Genomic DNA, 20380 nt, shown 5'->3' with positions numbered 1-20380 from the left:
GTGATTTTACATTTGCATTAATAAAAATATGGTTGGAATTTTTGATTCATTTTATGTTGTCTTTTTAATGGTTTAATATAAGTTACATAGTTTAAAATTTTAATTTATACAAGTTATTTATATAAGTTATATAAGGTTACATATGTATAATGTATATTTTATATGAGTTTATATATGTTTACTCGAACCTGAACCTAGAACTAAAACTAAAACCAAAACTGACCAAAAAAATCAAAATCAAAATCAAAATTCAAATTTTGAAATTTGAATTTTCGAGTTACTCGAACCCAAAACCGTGATTAAATCCGAAATTTTTGATTCGATTCAATTTTGGGTATTGATATTCAATGAAAACCTGAATCAATCCTGAAATACTTGCGGTTCCATTTTGGTTTTAGTAATTCTGAACCGAATACTAAAATTTGGTTCGATTCAATTTGGTTATACCTGAATGTACATCCCTATCTCTACTTTTCTCTCACTTTTTTATTAAAAAATTATTTTTCTATTGTAGACACCCCATTTTGCATCCTTCTCATCTAATAGTTCGTTTCTCAGTTTATATGGATTCTTAATAATGAGCATAGAATATGCGAAAAAATTGAAAGTTTTTTAAGTGCCTTCTCCCAATTCTCTCTGATCTTTTTGATCTCTTTCCAGTAGTCGTGATTTCATCTTTCTCTTTTTCGGCACACTCGACTTAGAAATTACCCACACTTAGGATCGTCGCCACCTTACACTCAATTTTACAAATACGTACACTTAGGATCACTATGCGATTCAATAACTTAGAGACCTCACAACACTAGGAAAATAGGACCTTGAGACTTAGAAATAATCACATTGGAATAAAAATATAAATCTCACGGCAAAATATACACAAATTGACAAAATGACTAAAATACCCATGATATTCGACATGTAATTAAAAACCTCACTCCATTAGGAAAACGAGATTCCAGAACAAAACTAAATCTTTCACTAACAATTACGCAAATTTACAAAATCTAAAGACTCTTGACGCTTAGAAAAATCAAATGACAAAATTTCACTACGTGAAGTGACACTCATCGCCATGTAAAATGATGATTTTCATTCACATGGAATGAAATCTATCTTCACATAAAATGATAAATTTTCATATGAAATTTACATGGAATGACACTCATTGCTACATAAAATGACAAAGTTCGTTCACATAAAAGCACAAAATCTAAATCTTAAAATTAATCAATCAAAACCTAATTAACTGATTGGACTTAATCTCTGAATTTCAATAATTTTGCACCAATCAGTCAATGAAACAAAAGTTTAGCCAATTGAAAGCGCCCTCGATCCGCGGGGTGCGCGGATCCGCTTTTGACCCTTGAGGTTTGGGAGTCGCCACCTAGTTATTGTGGTCTAGGAACCAAATTGACCCTACAATGGATAAAAAGAACTAATCTACTATAGAAATCTGAATCCGGGGATCATGTTACGGGGTTGGAAGGTGTTAGGCACCAACCCCGCCCGGCCAATGTCGGTCTCTACTTATCCCAAATAGATCTACATTGCTAATGATAAAACCTAGATTAAAAAAATAATAAAAAACCTTACCTTCGATCTGCAAAAGCACTATTCCCTCAGATCTGAAAAACAGTTCCTTGCACCGTATTCCTTGCTTCGTTTTGTCTCCGGATCTGATTTCTGATCTCCGAGGCAAGGTGTCTCCTTCTTGGATCTGAATGCTTTGAATTTGTGGTGGATTTTTGGGATGTTTTTGGGAGGTTTTTGGGTGTTTTTTAGGCTAAAATAGGAGTAGGGGTGTTAGGGAAGGAGTTAGGGCTCCAAAATTAGGGTTTTGGAGGGGTTGTGGGGGCTTCTTCACCTACTTTTTCTAGGGTTTTTTCTTTGATACGAAAATAGGGTGTGGAGGCTCCTATTTATAAAGTTTTTAGAAGCATTTAGGGTTTGATTAGGGTTTCTTTTAGGGTTTCAATTAGGGTTTTGACTTAGTCTTTAGGGTTTTAGGGTTTTGACTTTAGTCTTATGAGATTGACTTGATTAGTTTTAGATTAGGGTTTGGATTTAGGGTTTTGACCTTAGTCTTATGAGATTGACTTGATTAATTTAGATTAGGGTTTTGATTTAGGGTTTTGATTTAGGGTTTTGACCTTAGTCTTATGAGATTGACTCGATTAGTACCTTGACTTCAGTCTTGCTTGATTGACTTTAATTTTGACTTCAGTCTCACTTGATTGACTTTAATACCTTGACTTCAGTCTTGCTTGATTTACTTTTAATTTTTGGAGAACCCCCTTCTATTATATCTTTAATTCTTTGGACCCCCAAATGGAGGGGTCCTTAAAGAAATATCCCACGAACCCTCAACAATTTTGCCTGAGAGTCCAATTAATCGATTTTTTAGGTTCAACTTTTTAAATTAATTTCATTAATGTTTCACTTTAATTATTTAATATTTTATTTATTAATTTCGAATTTTTTAATTATGAAAATTGTGAAATTACCGTTTTGCCCTCGGAGAGGATTTTTTACGTTTTAAGTCATTTTTCAATGTTCCAGGATGTTTTGGAATCAGTTTTTCGTAAGGAATTCAATGGGAATGTTGGTTTTTGTCATTTATGAAGTTTTTTGTATGAAATGATCGTGAACTTTATGAGGGGTATTTTCGTAATTTTGTCAGATTTTGTGAAAATTGGCGAAGTGGTTTACTTGGTTTCGATTTGTTGTTTTATGTGTTTGAACGGATTTTCCTAAGCGTAATGTAGGCTCTAAGGTTGTTTTGAGGTTAGGGGTATTTTGGCAATTTAATCATTTTTAGTGATTTTTATCGTGAAACTTCTTTTTGGTTTGCAAGATGATGATTTCTATGTTTCTGGGGTCGTATTTTCCTAGCGTAGCGTGGTTTCTAAGTTTTGTCTGTTCGAGATACCTCATCCGGATTTCTGAAACATATCTGGTAACAAAATAAAGCATTGGAATAGACATCAATCATTGGGAACCTTTGCGATCGGGTTGACGACTTGATTAATCAGGCGGATGCAAAAATGGGGTGTCTACAGATGCCCCTCTTTGGCAGAGGGTTGAAGCAAACTAGATAGCAAATCTATCTTGGTAGATTAGTGCGATATCCGAATGCCAAAGCTAGTAACAGTTCATTTTGCAGCCTGATTTAACAATTCGTCGGGGTATTCGGATCATTGAGCATAAAACTCTCCTCGAACTTAAAAAAATGTCAGGTCCTTGAGCGCGAGCTCTCACTGGCAGTGTCAGATCCTTGAATTTTAAAAAAAATTCTCCTTGACTGATATAACAACTGTGCAAGTGTGTGGGTTCAAAATCTGAGATAGATTTCAAAGAGTTTGAGTTGGAAATAAGTCAAATCTGAGCATGAAGTAAATATAAACTGAGCATAATTCCAAGAAAACCCTTGACGGTATCTAAGCATAGTTCCGAGAAAGCCATCGGTGGCATCTGAGCATAGTTCCGAGAAAACCCTCGACGGCATCTGAGCATAATTCCAAGAAAACCCTTGGCGGCGTCTGAGCATAGTTCCGAGAAAACCCTCGGCGGCATCTGAGCATAATTCCAAGAAAACCCTTGGCGGTATCTGAGCATAGTTCCGAGAAAACCCTCGGCGGCATCTGAGCATAATTCCAAGAAAACCCTTGGCGGTATCTGAGCATAATTCCAAGAAAACCCTTGGCGGTATCTGAGCATAGTTCTGAGAAAACCCTCGGCGGCATCTGAGCATAATTCCAAGAAAACCCTTGGCGGTATCTGAGCATAATTCCAAGAAAACCCTTGGCGGTATCTGAGCATAGTTCCGAGAAAACCCTCGGCGGCATCTGAGCATAATTCCAAGAAAACTCTTGGCGGTATCTGAGCATAATTCCAAGAAAACCCTTGGCGGTATCTGACCATAGTTCCAAGAAAACCCTTGGCGGTATCTGAGCATAATTCCGAGAAAGCCCTCGGCGGCATCTGAGCATAGTTCCAAGAAAACCCTTGGCGGCATCTGAGCATAGTTCCAAGAAAACCCTTGGCGGCATCTGAGCATAATTCCAAGAAAACCCTTGGCGGCATCTGAGCATAGTTCCAAGAAAACCTTGGCGGTATCTGAGCATAATTCCAAGAAAACCCTTGGCGGCATCTGAGCATAATTCCAAGAAAACCCTTGGCGGCATCTGAGCATAGTTCCAAGAAAACCCTTGGCGGTATCTGAGCATAATTCCGAGAAAACCCTCGGCGGTATCTGAGCATAATTCCAAGAAAACCCTTGGCGGCATCTGAGCATAGTTCCGAGAAAACCCTCGGCGGCATCTGAGCATAGTTCCGAGAAAACCCTCGGCGGCATCTGAGCATAATTCCAAGAAAACCCTTGGCGGTATCTGAGCATAGTTCCGAGAAAACCCTCGGCGGCATCTGAGCATAATTCCAAGAAAACCCTTGGCGGTATCTGAGCATAATTCCGAGAAAACCCTCGGCGGCATCTGAGCATAATTCCAAGAAAACCCTTGGCGGTATCTGAGCATAGTTCCGAGAAAACCCTTGGCGGTATCTGAGCATAGTTCCGAGAAAACCCTCGGCGGCATCTGAGCATAATTCCAAGAAAACCCTTGGCGGTATCTGAGCATAATTCCGAGAAAACCCTCGGCGGCATCTGAGCATAATTCCAAGAAAACCCTTGGCGGTATCTGAGCATAGTTCCGAGAAAACCCTCGGCGGCATCTGAGCATAATTCCAAGAAAACCCTTGGCGGTATCTGAGCATAATTCCAAGAAAACCCTTGGCGGTATCTGAGCATAGTTCCGAGAAAACCCTCGGCGGCATCTGAGCATAATTCCAAGAAAACCCTTGGCGGTATCTGAGCATAGTTCCGAGAAAACCCTCGGTGGCATCTGAGCATAATTCCAAGAAAACCCTTGGCGGTATCTGAGCATAATTCCGAGAAAACCCTCGGCGGTTTCTGAGCAAAATCCAAGATAACTCTTGGCGGAAACTGAGCAAAATCCAAAATAACCCTTGGCGGCAACTGAGCAAAATCCAAGTTGACCCTTGGCGGAAGCTGAGCAAAATCCAAGATAACCTTTGGCGGCAACTGAGCAAAATCCAAGATAACCTTTGGCGGCAACTGAGCAAAATTGGCAAAGGAATGAAAGACTTTTGGGAAAAAAAGAATGAATTTGGAAAAGACTGATTAGAATGAATTGAATAAATCTGGAAGATACTGAATCTGGAAGAGAAATGATCGAATCCAGGAATGATTGGATCTGGGAATACCATATTAGTTGATTTCTGGACACAGTCAAATGTGAGATCCGAAGTGCTTTTGTTTGAACCTCAAGGATTTATCCAAAAGTTTTATGAATTTAAAACCTGAGTTTTTATTTCTTTTGAACCTCAAGAGTTTTTTGAAGAACTGTTATCAAGAAGGTAACCTTAAGTTTGAGGTTTTTAGGATTAACATTGCTCCAAGAACAAAATATCCCTAGTTTGACAATAAACATGGCATTGAAAATAATTGAACACATCATTAAAAAAAATGCCCCTAGTATAAGGGGGGAAATTACATATCTAGAGGAAAAAGAAAAAATGCCCCTTGTATGAAGGTTTGAAATATTTGATTACCACAAGCGCAATAAAGATCCAACTTTTAAATTTATTAAAGATTTTGAGTCAGGCTCAAGAGAACAAAATGTTTCCTTTTGAGACTCATCATAGAATTCACCATTCTCTCCATTGGTTCACTTGGGGAAGTAAGAATTTTCAGATCGATCGTAGACAAGATACTTGTGGCTTCTGAATTTATGCCAGGTTTAAGCTGAGTATTGAACTTGATTATTCGGATTTCTGATGTTTCAGCTCGAACTGCTCTCAACTTGGGATTTTCTTTTGTTTTTCTTTGTTGCTCTAACTTTTGCCTAGATCGCCTTTTCAGATTTTCAATCTAGCGAGCTTGCTCTAACTTTTGCCTAGATCGCCTTTTCAGGTTTTCGATCTAGCGAGCTCTTCTTTTTTTTTTCTTTGCTCTAATTGTTGCCAAAGTTGTCCTTTCAGATTTTCAACCTTGCGAGCTTGCCTTAATTTTTGCCTAAGTCGCCCTTTTCGGGTTTTCAACTTAGCAGGCTTCATCATTTTTTATCTTTTTTTTTTTTTTTTTTTTTTTTTTTTTTTTTTTCTCTGACCTTCTGGAGTTGCTGCCTGATCATGCTTGACTTTTCGCACGGTACTTAGGAGGACTTTCATGGGTAGGCTTAGGACTGGGTATAAAAAGAAAGGAATTTTGAGGCTCAAAAACCCAAATGCCCCTTGTGTGGCATTTCCTTTTCAATTGTTTTCTTTTACCTTAAATTTTCTTCCCCATTTTGGATTTCTTTTTCTTTTGAATTTTTTTCTTAATTTTTTATTGTGTGGGGAACTAGATTTTTTTATTTTGATGTGATCGGGCCTGAAGTGACTTCTCAGGTTGCCTACGTACCCCAAAATTTTTGGATCAGACCAAAACGTAGTTCGAATCTTCCCTCCCCTAGGTTAGGTGATCGGGCTGAGAAAGAAAAAAGGCATCATTCATTTTTTTTTTTGAAAAGGCTACAAAGGGTTGAGAAAGGATATGTTGAACAAGGTAACTGGGTAATATGAGGATTGATTCGGCCAAAGATGGCCTCCTTAAATGTAGTACCGCTTGATCTGGTCAAGGTTGGTTGGTTCTGGTAGTTCATCTCCATCATGATCTTGAAGTCTGACGACTTTTCCAGACAGTATTTCCTTAATGAATGAATTTCTCCAATTTAGACTTTCTCCTATAGTTGATGAGGAGTGTTCAATTTTCTTTGAAGTCTGATAGTTAATTCTTTGACTTGTAAATGATGAGCTTTGACCTTCTTGTCAAATGCACAGGTGACTCTTCTTAGATAAGCTTGCACGTGGTACAGGGCTTTAAATCGTTTCCTTCGATCAAGTTTAATTCTTCATACTGCTGACGAACCCAATCTGTTTCTAACAAATGATTTTCCAACAAGACCCTGAGAGACGGAATTTCCATTTCAACTGGCAATACTGCTTCCATGCCATACACTAAAGAGTAAGGAGTAGCTCCAATAGAGGATCGAATTAGGGTTCGATATGTCCACAGCGTGAATGATAATTTTTCTGACCAATCTCGATGTTATTGACTCATTTTCCTGATGATAGTCTTGATACTCTTATTAACTGCTTCAACCGTTCCATTGATCTGAGGAAGGTAGGAGGATGATTTGTGATTCTGGATCTTCAACTTTGAACACGGAGTAATGATTTAAGCTTTGAAGTAAGACCCATTATTAGAGATCAGTTCAAAAGGTATCCCCATATCGATTGATAATATGTGATTTGCAACTCAAGATGTAGTAAGGATAATGCTGATATATTTTATAACATCTTCTTTGATTCCATCGATATAGACGAGTCAATATATAATCCGTGTTAGACAACACCCAAACTTGCACCTAACATATCCTCATAGGCCCACGTGAACCAAGTCTTCGAAATTTCTAAGAAAATTCATTATCCCCTTGTGTTCTTCTGGAGATAAGATGGTTTCTATTTGAATCTCTTTAGGAATTTATTTATGTTCCGAGGTCAATGACCTTTCCTTTCTCGATTAAAGGTTGAGCCTGACTCTTATCTTCAAAATCTATCAAATTATTAGTTAATTCGTTAATGCGCTCGGGGTATTCAAAAATTTTCTTTATCCAATCAAATTCAAAAGGGGCGATAAACACCTCTATAGACTCGACGAACTAACTTGACTAAATAAGAAAGAGTAGACTCAATCTAAGGAGGACATGACCTTGCTAGGAAAAAGGACTCGAGTTAACCCAAATGACTCATGAAAACTCAAGACTACCCAAAACGGGCTTGATGAGAACTGAGACATTGCTTACAACCGGTAGGATTGAAGCACTATGATTTTCAAAGAACAACTGGATGATATTGAGAAATTTTGAGGTCATTTCTGACTGTTGACTTGATATTGGCGTTACTCTAACTGACTGGATTTACAACCCTAGCTAGGCAATGGACGATTGAGCTTAGATACAATGATAACCTTTAAACCTCTTTGAAGGTGAATTTAACCAATTTCAGTGTCACCCCCTTGATAACATTTTAAATGAACCCTGAGATTTTATAGAATTTTGTGCACCAATCCGTTAAACAATTTATCCATTTAATGATTATTCAGAAGAAAAATAATTTTACTGCACTCTTGAAAAATATTGACAAATAATGTTTTTATTGAATAACAACTTCAAACATATTTCAATAATTTTTCATGTAAATATATATCTTTTGTAAATCATTTTTCCTTCATTTTCTTTTCTTTTAGAAAATATTTTCTTCTGGAAAATATTTTTCTCTGAAAAATAGTTTTTTATTTGGAAAGTATCTTCTCTTGAAAAATCTTGTTTTTATGGAAAATATTTTTTGGAAAACGTTTTTTCTTAGAAAACATTTTTTAGCGAATAACATTTTTTTTTTGAAAACACTTCTTTTGGAAAATATTTTTTCTGGAAAATATTTTTCCTTTGTAAACTATTTTTCTTCTTTGAAAATTTGATTTCTATTTCGATTTAAATGGCCCGGTCCATCAGGATTGTTGGATCGAGTTGGGCTGGGTCATTTGCAAGAGATGGATTTTTTATTGGGTCGGTGCACCCATTTTGATTTTCAAAAATAACATTTTTTATCCTTGAGGACAATCATACACTCTGATCTCATCATTCACATATATCCATTTCATCATTCACATGCATACTGATCTCATCATTCACATACATTCATATCAATCACAAAGTCTCATAAGATTCCATTCAATGAACAATCCGGGAACACCCACGATAAGTTCGAGTCGTGACCTACTAGGAAGGTTTCTAGACTCTAAGCTTACTACGTGCAATGCATTTTTATCTGGCCACCTTTGCCCAAGCACACCTATATACCTTTCGATACGTGGTGACTTGGTTTGATATACCGTATAGGTGATAATCTAAAACCTCAATTCACTTCTCTGAAGCCAAAAACAGCCAGTTTGATCTCCAGTTGAGAGGTGGCGCACAATGCTGAGCAAGGGCCCACTTAAATACCTCTCGTCTAGAATAGACGTAGTCTATCCCCCTCGTACAGTAGGGTACAGCGGGGCAAGATCTTGCTTAGGCACCGGTTTTGACCAAGAAGTGCAATTGATATACTTAGATTACCTTTTATACCTACGGGTACGAGTCAAGAGTTGTAGCTTTCATAAATGGTTTGGCATCCCACGAGGGGACCGACCACGTACTAGTACTACGTTGGCAATCGGGACATGTGACTGTGTGGCTTACAATAGGTCAAAGGCTCAGGTCGCTCCAGCCTGGGTGCATCAACATGCTTCTCAGAATCACCTGATCAGATGGTATTGATGCCCCCAGTTTGATATACCCTAAGGTACGTGACTGGAGTTGTGGGTTTCATGAATGACGTCGCATCTCCGAAGAGACCGGGCCACGCACTAGTGCCACGTTGGCTAAATGGGACGTGTAAGTGAGTAAAGCGGTAAACGTGCATGCGGTGTGTGCAAAACAGGGTAGGGTGTGCCCGGGGCTCTTTCAAACACATGGGCCCATGGGCCTGATCTTATCATCATACATTGAATTACATGAACATGAATCAAAACAAACATTATTTCAATCACATTATTAAAGATACGCACATCAAACTTATCAATATCATGGCACCATTAGATAGGCAATCAATCAAGGCATTATAAAAATAACAACAGTGATCAATTAATCAGGATAGCACTTAAAAAATCAATTATCGATCAGTCATGGGCACAAAAATAACCAATAATTTTTTTTCTTTTTTGGTCCAATCAAAGGTTATTTTGGGTGATCTTAAACAAGTCAAGATTTCAATGAATATTGAATCAATGATAGAACGGTCATTATTGAGATAAGAAGTGATGAACATTTTATTTTTTTTTGGAAAAACATGCATGGCAAATCTTTTGAGAACATAGGCTAGCATGACCAACTCATAAGGTTTCAAATTTTACTAAGGGTCATTAGGCCACGTGATTCACCATGGTTGTAACCCAATGTCACAACGTTAAAAGATTTTGACAAAAAAGTCTTGATCCGAAAATAAAATTCACATCATTTAACTTTGATCCAATGTTTTGAGAATGAGGACTATTAAATCAAATTTGAAATCAAAATTCAAAATGAAAAAAATTTTTTTTTTTTTTTTTTGAAAAAAAGATTCTCACAATTTCATCCGCCACATGCGTGTAGTATTGGATCAACTTTTTGGGAGCCACGTGGTGAGGTCAATGACCCTTGGTAAGAAAAGAATTTTACTAAGTTAGTAAGACTAACCTATTTTATGGACATCAAAAATTGGCGCAGCCAAGAGTATGAAATGGAAATCCATGCTATAGTTCAAAACATGATTTGACGGGCCGGGATCATAAAGCAAGAAATTGAGACTTTTACCAATGATCAAGACTCAAAAGGGTTTTTTTTTTTTTTTTAATACTGCCAACACACATAACATACAACTTTTTTTTATTATGTTGCAGCCCAGCACACAACACAACTCAAAACTCACATTTTTTTTATTTTTTTATTTTTTGTTCTTATTGTGCTGCCACCATTAAACCATCAATTTTTTTAATAGTGCTAGCAGCAAACACAACTCACATTCTTAGCCAAGGATGTAATTCTTCAATTGGGTTGTCATCAACACAACTCTCAAACTTTGTAATTCTTCAACTACCGAAGCTTCAAACTCAGCAACTCTGGTAATTGGACTAACAAGATTGAGCATGTAAATTGGTCCACCATGCAGTATGGAATTACAAACAACTTGATCTTGGAGTGAGGAAGACTCAGTGATCTACATTTCAAAAATTTACTGAAATACCTTGAGTTATGTTACGTTTTGAGTTTGCCTTTCGCGAGTCCTCTCAGATTTAGAAAAATAGCAACGATTGAACTCTCCTCCTTTCAATTCGATCGAATACATGTGAATCATTCAGCATAAACTTCGGTTGTATGGATTCCTTTAGAGAAGAAGAAGAAGAGGGGAGAGAGAGAGAGAGAGAGAGAGAGAGAGAGAGAGAGAGGGAGACAGAGAGAGAGATGAGAGAGACGTCTCTCTCTCTCTGCTGATTTTCGTTTTTTCTGTTGGAGAAGGTGATAAAAACAGCAGAAACAGAATTCTGCTAATGGCACACCACACGGAAAAAAATAATAATTTTTTGCAATTTTTTTTTGATTTTTTTTTTCTTGGAATTCTCTCCTCATCATGAACAACATTAAAAAAAGACACTTTTTCTATTTCTTAGTGCATCATTCACAAATAATTTATTTTTCATCAATAGCCACTTATGCTTAGTAACATGCCAAAAATCATCCAAATTTTTTTTTTTTTTTTTTATAAAAGAATATCATAACTCTCATCCCAACCACCATCATTCCATCATCAATTTATGTCAATTTGAATCTTTCATTACTTAGGGTCATCCCAAAATGACCTTAGATTGAATCAAAAAGAAAAATTATGCCAAATCCGAAATATCCAAAATTGAACCAAAGGGTATTAATAAAGGATAATACCAAAATAATAATAATAATAATCCAAATAAAAAATGAGTCAACACCCATTATTTTAGACCATTACCTTCTTGAAATCCTGCATGATTCTAAGGTCATTCCGAATATCCCTTGATGATCCATAAAAATGTCAAAACAAAATATTCAACATCCAAACCAATGCTCAATAATTGAACCAAAAAGAATGATAATAAAAAAAAATAAATAAAAAATAAACAACTAAACAAATAACTAAAAATAAAATAATTATAAAAAAAAACTAGGTCCTACTGGCAATGTTTCCCATACTTGGGGCTTTTCAAGTCTGATCCTCAAATGTCCCCAGTGGAGTCGCCACTGAAAGCGCCCTCGATCCGCGGGGTGCGCGGATCCGCTTTTGACCCTTGAGGTTTGGGAGTCGCCACCTAGTTATTGTGGTTTAGGAACCAAATTGACCCTACAATGGATAAAAAAGAACTAATCTACTATAGAAATCTGAATCCGGGGATCATGTTACGGGGTTGGAAGGTGTTAGGCACCAACCCCGCCCGGCCAATGCCGGTCTCTACTTATCCCAAATAGATCTACATTGCTAATGATAAAACCTAGATTAAAAAAATAATAAAAAACCTTACCTTCGATCTGCAAAAGCACTATTCCCTCAGATCTGAAAAACAGTTCCTTGCACCGTATTCCTTGCTTCGTTTTGTCTCCGGATCTGATTTCTGATCTCCGAGGCAAGGTGTCTCCTTCTTGGATCTGAATGCTTTGAATTTGTGGTGGATTTTTGGGATGTTTTGGTGTTTTTAGGCTAAAATAGGAGTAGGGGTGTTAGGGAAGGAGTTAGGGCTCCAAAATTAGGGTTTTGGAGGGGTTGTGGGGGCTTCTTCACCTACTTTTTCTAGGGTTTTTTCTTTGATACGAAAATAGGGTGTGGAGGCTCCTATTTATAAAGTTTTTAGAAGCATTTAGGGTTTGATTAGGGTTTCTTTTAGGGTTTCAATTAGGTTTTTGACTTAGTCTTTAGGGTTTTAGGGTTTTGACTTTAGTCTTATGAGATTGACTTGATTAGTTTAGATTAGGGTTTGGATTTAGGGTTTTGACCTTAGTCTTATGAGATTGACTTGATTAATTTAGATTAGGGTTTTGATTTAGGGTTTTGACCTTAGTCTTATGAGATTGACTCGATTAGTACCTTGACTTCAGTCTTGCTTGATTGACTTTAATTTTGACTTCAGTCTCACTTGATTGACTTTAATACCTTGACTTCAGTCTTGCTTGATTTACTTTTAATTTTTGGAGAACCCCCTTCTATTATATCTTTAATTCTTTGGACCCCCAAATGGAGGGGTCCTTAAAGAAATATCCCACGAACCCTCAACAATTTTGCCTGAGAGTCCAATTAATCGATTTTTTAGGTTCAACTTTTTAAATTAATTTCATTAATGTTTCACTTTAATTATTTAATATTTTATTTATTAATTTCGAATTTTTTAATTATGAAAATTGTGAAATTACCGTTTTGCCCTCGGAGAGGATTTTTTACGTTTTAAGTCATTTTTCAATGTTCCAGGATGTTTTGGAATCAGTTTTTCGTAAGGAATTCAATGGGAATGTTGGTTTTTGTCATTTATGAAGTTTTTTGTATGAAATGATCGTGAACTTTATGAGGGGTATTTTCGTAATTTTGTCAGATTTTGTGAAAATTGGCGAAGTGGTTTACTTGGTTTCGATTTGTTGTTTTATGTGTTTGAACGGATTTTCCTAAGCGTAATGTAGGCTCTAAGGTTGTTTTGAGGTTAGGGGTATTTTGGCAATTTAATCATTTTTAGTGATTTTTATCGTGAAGCTTCTTTTTGGTTTGCAAGATGATGATTTCTATGTTTCTGGGGTCGTATTTTCCTAGCGTAGCGTGGTTTCTAAGTTTTGTCAGTTCGAGATACCTCATCCGGATTTCTGAAACATATCTGGTAACAAAATAAAGCATTGGAATAGACATCAATCATTGGGAACCTTTGCGATCGGGTTGACGACTTGATTAATCAGGCGGATGCAAAAATGGGGTGTCTACACCAATTAATCTTAAAAATCATCAATTAATTGAACCCATAAATGATTAAAATTTTAACAAATTTTAATATTAAACCAATCGAGTGATCTCAAATTTTGTCATTAATCATGAAAATCCTTGATATTAATTGGACCTCTCATACCAATAATTGATCGATTGAAACCATTAAAAAATTGACCACTAATCAAGAACCAATCATAATCTGTTGAATCAAAGCATACATTGACCAATCAAAGCAATCGCACGAGTTAACCAATCTGATCCAATTAAACTAATAAATTCCAAACAATCGAGTCATCCAATCAAACCAATCATGAATTATGAATCTAACCAATCCCAATTAAGACAATAAATCTAAACACTAATCATCAATTGTTAATTCAACCAATCATAATGCCTTAAATGGAAAGCAGAATGCCCCCCCCCCTCTTCTTTTTACACACAACCCAAGTGATCCTACAAAAATAAAAATAAGTAGAAAAGGAAAATATCTTTTATCAATGGTTCGACCAAGAATAGATCATCAAATAAATGGAAACAAAAATCTAACTTTTAAGATATCTAAAGTAATTAGAAGTTTTTTCTTTTTATTTTCAAAGAATATATAAGAAGGGGGAGATTCGGCCAACAAAAAAAAAAGGAAAGAAAGAAGAAATGGGGGAACAAGATTAGAAATAAAAAAGTATAAAAGAGCCCACTATTTCAACTCTTGAGGGGGGGGGGGGGCTCTCGGACTCTCTCTACTAGCTCGAGCTCTCATACGTAGGAATAGAAAATGGATAAATAATATTAAAAATTGAAGAAAAAAGGAAAGAGGAAGGTGAACACATCTTTGTTTATTCTCTTATAAGGTTTCAACAACATCAGTTCTAATCCATTTCTTTTTTTCAATGCTCTAATAGCAGTCCCGACCCACTACTTCTTCTTCTCCCAATGCCTCAACAACAACTCATCTTCATCTTTACATTAGCTCACGACCCCACCTTCATCTTCTTATTCCGACCCTTCCATTAGCTCCATTATCCTACTCTCAATTCAATACTCTCTCACAGGCCCATGCAACCCATCCCTTCTTTTTCATTCTTAGACTTTCAACCTCTCTGAACTCTCTTCAACTCAACCACAAAAAAAAAGAGGAAGACGAGAAAGGGAATAGGAAGAACTGACCTATTCTTAGTTTCCACCCAATCTTACCAGCAACCCCATTATCTTTTTTCATCGACATCACCTCTTTCTTCTCCATTTCCACCCAAACACACTAGCACCCTCATCGTTTTACTTCACCATCATCATCTCTCTCATTTCAACCGAATAACAATAACCCCTCTACTATACCATTAGCAACTACAGCCCTTATCGTACACTTTTGACCTCTTCACTTTTAACCCACAAAACCTTTTTTTGGCTCTTGACTTCTTCACTCTTAACCCACATAACCCTTTCTTGCTCTTGACCTCTTCATCACAATACCACTGTAGACATCATATTTTTGCATTCGTCTGATTAATCAACTCGTCAACCCAATCGCAACGATTCCCAGTGATGGATGTTTATTCCATTACTTTATTTTATTACCAGAAATGTTTCAGAAATTCGGATGAGGTATCTTGAACTGACAAAACTGTAGAAACCACATTACGCTAGGAAAATATAACCCCAAAAACATAGAAATCATTATTTTTCAGATAAAAAGAAGCTTCACGATAAAAATCATTAAAAATTATCAAATTACCAAAATACCCCTAACCTTAAAATATCCCTAGAGCCTACGTTACGCTTAGGAAAACCCATTCAAACACATAAAACAACAAATCAAAATCAAATAAATCATTTCACCAATTTTCACAAAATTTGATAAAATTACGAAAATGCCCCTCATAAAGTTCACGATCATTTCACACAAAAAAATTTATAAATGACACAAACCAATATTTCCATCGAATTCCTTATGAAAAATCGATTCTAAACATCCTGGAACATAAAAAACCGACTTAAAACACGAAAAGTCCTCTCCGAGGGTAAAACGGTAATTTTACAAATTTTATAATGAAAAATTTTGAAATTAATAAATAAAATATTAAATAATTAAAGTAAAACATTAATAAAATTAATTAAAAATTTGGACCAAAAAAATCGATCAATCAGGCTCTCAGGCAAAATTGTTTATGGTTGTCAAGATATTTATTCAAGGACCCCTCCATTTGAGGTCCAAAGAATTAAAGATATAATAGAGGGGGGTTCTCCAAAAAAATTAAAATCAATCAAGTAAGACTAAAGTCAAGGTATTAAATTCAATCAAGTAAGATTAAAGTCAAAATTAAAGTCAATTAAGTAAGACTAAAGTCAAGATACTAAAGTTAATCAATTAAGATTAAAGTCAAAATCTTAAAGTCAATCAAATAAGATCAAAAGTCAAAATCCTAATAGAGTTTTAATTAAATAATAACTATATTTAATAGAATTCTAACTAAAATATAACTCTACCTAAAATAATTCTAATTAAAATACAACTCTACCTAAAATAATTTTAACTAAAATACAACTCTAACTAAAAGAATTCTAATTAAACACTAATTCTATCTAAATCAACTCTTAAAAAAAATCTATAAATAGGGGTCCTCACACCCTATTTTCGAATCAAATCATAAATCCTGAGAGAAGTAAGTCAAAAAACTTCCCTAGCCTCTCATAAACCCTAATTTTGAAGCCCCAATTCCTTACCTAACACCCATACTTCGATTTTAGCTTGAAAAACACTTAAAAGCCCTTCAAAAACACCCCAAAATCCATAATAAATTCGAAGAATCTAGATCCAAGAAAGAGATACCTTACCTCGGAGATCAGAAATCAGATCCGGGGACAGAACGAAGCAAGGAGTATGGTACAAGGAACGATTTTATCATATATGAGGAATAGAATCTTTGCGTATCGAAGGTAAAATTTCTCTTATTTTTTTATCTAGGTTTTTTGTTAGCAATGTAGTCTTATTTTGGATAAGTAGAGACCGACATTCGCTCGGCGGGATTGGTGCCTAACACCTTCCAACCCTGTAATGTGATATCCGGATTCAGTTTTTCTTCAGTAGATTAGTTTTTTTATCCGTTTAGAGTCAGTATCCGGTTCCTAGACCGTAATAACTAGGTAGCGACTCCCAAACCTCAAAGGTCAAAAGTGGATTTGTGCACCCCACGGATCGAGGGCGCTTTCAACCACCAAACCCTATCTTTCTTTTTTATTCTCTCATAACTACTCACATCACCATCAAATTTCTCTTTCTCTAATATCACTCTCACATGCTTTCGTAAACCCTCATTAGAGAAAATTCTTAAGGATCCATAACGATAAATAAACTCATCCCATCATCAGGTTTGTATATATGTTCTTGTAATGTCTATGTTGTAGATAGATTTAATTTTTTTTTTTTATTGTCACGAGGCCATAATTTTTAAAATTTTCCCATGGGTTAGATACCATTAAAATCATGGGTGTTAGGGAGGAAATCAATTTGTTATTTTATGTGGGTATGGGGGTTTAATTTGATTATCAACTTGTTTAGGAATTTTACTCAAATTTTAGTGATTATCTATGCATGTTAGGAATTTTAACTTATTTGGTAATTATTCTCGCACATGTAATGTTTTTACCAATTTGAAAATTACTTACATATGTGATGTTTTTACCAATTTGGAAATTATTTTTGCATGTTAGGAATTTTAATAAATTTACTAATTTTTACACATGTTACAAATTTTAACCTATTTGGAAATTATTCATGCACATATGATATTTTTACCAATTTGAAAATTATTTATACATGTAGAGTTTTTACCCATTTGAAGATTTTTTATGCATATAGAGATTTTTTACCAATTAGAAAATTATTTACATTTGTAGAGTTTAGACCTATTTGAAAATTATTTATGCACGTGGAATTTTAATTTAATTTAATTTTTATAAAAACTTTCTATGTGAGTCTTAGGGCATTGAACATGATTTTTGATTTTTTTTACAAATCATTCATTTCCTCATTATGTGCAAAATTCGAGGAATTATATGATATTTGAGGAAATCATAGCCATGAGATTTGATTGACAGATTTGACATAAAATGATGATGATGATGATTGGACCTTGCCTTGACTCTAATTTTCTTCTCATAACCTAGGGATTTTTTAGGATTATAGTAGAGAATGATTATCCCGATCGGGTGGGTTTGGTGCCTAACACCTTCTGAAACTTGAAACTGGTAACTTGACCCCTTGCCTGTTTCTTTTACCCATGGACCGGCTCAAATCCAATTGGTTCTTAGACCTAAATTAGGTGGCGACTTCCCATTCTCAGAAAATCCCTCAATATCACTAGATACTTTTTATTTCACTGTAAAAATTGTCAATGTGTTTTGACCTAAATAAAATCTTCACCATAAATTTATCTTTTTCTCTTAATTGTTTTTTAAAATCTAATATTCTTTCTTTATTTTTAGTCTTAAGTAAGCAAGTTTTTTCTTCCAATGTCAACATAAATTTTATATTTATTACGTTATTATGGTGGTAAGTTCATACAACTAACTAATGGAAGGAAAAACGTGTGTTCTAAGGTTCTAAAAGATTATTAGCAATTTTAAAAGATATTTTATTCTTGGAGTTAATCAATAAAGTTGTGACACTGTAGAAGTCACCATAAAATTTGATTTTCGTAAGGTGTCTTTTCCAATTTTCAAATTCGACTTCTTTTGATATTATTGATATGAGAGTCTAAAGTTTATCTTTTATATGCATGATACAATCTCCATCGTAAACATATATGTTTTCAAGAATGAATCTATCGACACCCCTACTTTTGAGAACCATATTTAGACAGTCACATCGAATTCATTTCTCAAGCTAGACCTAGTATGGTAAATCATTTCAGAGAAAAAACATATTTTTCTGATGAAATGAATTAAAGAAGATTTAATTAAGAGGATGAATTAAGTACTCATTCATAAGAGGAAACCATTGTATCAAATCAATATGGTGAAATTTTTTATTATAATTTGTCTTTTCAACCATACGCATTTTCCGAGGATAATGAAATTTTGGGATCGTTCTAAATCAATCATCTTTTATAAATAAATTTTTTATGACATATATGAATTTCAAAAAGCTCTTTGAGACTTTGTCATGAGAGCTCATGGTTAAAAGATCATGGATGGTGGAATGTTTAGAGTGTAAAATTTAAGTAACGAGCATACATTTATAAGGAGGATGCAAGTAGTTGATCACTACCGAGTAGCTACATCATGGGTAGCAGACCAAATAAAGGCTCGTCTAGGTGACAATCCAAACTATATGGTAGGTGAATAAAGAAATATATTTTTCATGAATAGAGTATTACTATTAATTATAAAAAAACATGAAATGCAAGTGAAAAGACATTAGCGAAAATTCATAGGTCAACGACTACATCTTACAAAAACCTTCATGATCATTGTCTTAAGCTTAAAGAGGTAAATCATGAAATTATCACTTGGATACATACCAGTAATAAAAGTTTATTTGAAAAATATTTATTTCTTTTAAGTCTTGCATTTGGGGATTTAAAAATATTTGTCTCTCAATGGTAAACTTGGATAAAATTTTTCTTAAAGGAGAATATCAAAGAATACTTCTTACGGTAGCTTTTATTGATATGAATGATTAAATATTTCTTTTAACCTTTTCACTTATTGAAGTTGAAGATTCACTTTTCGGAATGGTACTTAGCATGCCTTAAGGCTTCAAAAAGTTATATATAAAATATTTCTTCAAAATTATCATACATTTTGTATGCAACAATTCTTGAGTAATTTAGTATTTTGTTTTAAAAGGGTTGTATTTTCAAAGATGATTTGAAAACAACAAGGGAATCTACACCAATAGAATGTGATGAAATCCTTAAAATTATCAAAATATATGACTTTATAGTTTTGAATGAATTAATGAGAGAGATTGTTTAAATAATCCAATAAATAGGGCAATAACTTATTTTTCTGAAAAACATTATGATTATTTGACATCCAATATTACAAAATCATTTAATGCATAGATTTTAGAATTGTGTAACAAATACATTATTAGATAGGATATAGGAGAAGATTAAAAAAATCCATTAGAGATGTTGTTAAATGTCTAAAAATCCATATATTTCGTCATTTCTTAAAACAATTAACATGTTTTCTAACTCATATCATCAATCTTGATCATAAAATTATGTACATCATTTAAATTATTATATCGCATATTTCATTAGTTAATTACATGAAATTTATGGATTCTAATTATGCGCCATATTTTTGTAAATAAATCCGACGAAGTTGAGAAGCCAAGAGTGGAAAAACTATCAAATTTAAAGTCAAAGTGCAAGGTCAAAGTCAAAGTCAAAATATAGTCCAAGAGATTTGATGGTCTAGAATTAATAATATCAAGTTTTTCTTCACCCTAAATCTACCACGTCATATCATTTTATTTATAACTTTTGACTCACTTATCTAATTAAGATAAGGTCAATGTAATTAGAAAATTGATTCAAAGAAGAATAAATTTGTATTTTATGAAGAACGAATAATTCAAAATTTTAATTAATAAACAAAAGATGTGATAAGTTAGGGACTCGAAATCTTTCATGTTTTACCATTATGGATATAATTTTTTACTCAATTACTAAAATAGGTAAAT

Source organism: Akebia trifoliata, chromosome 5, assembly GCF_017979445.1.
Source record: "Akebia trifoliata isolate Shusen 1 chromosome 5, ASM1797944v1, whole genome shotgun sequence".
NCBI lineage: Eukaryota > Viridiplantae > Streptophyta > Magnoliopsida > Ranunculales > Lardizabalaceae > Akebia > Akebia trifoliata.
The sequence above is the reverse complement of the archived record's forward strand: the minus strand, read 5'-3'. Positions refer to the sequence as shown.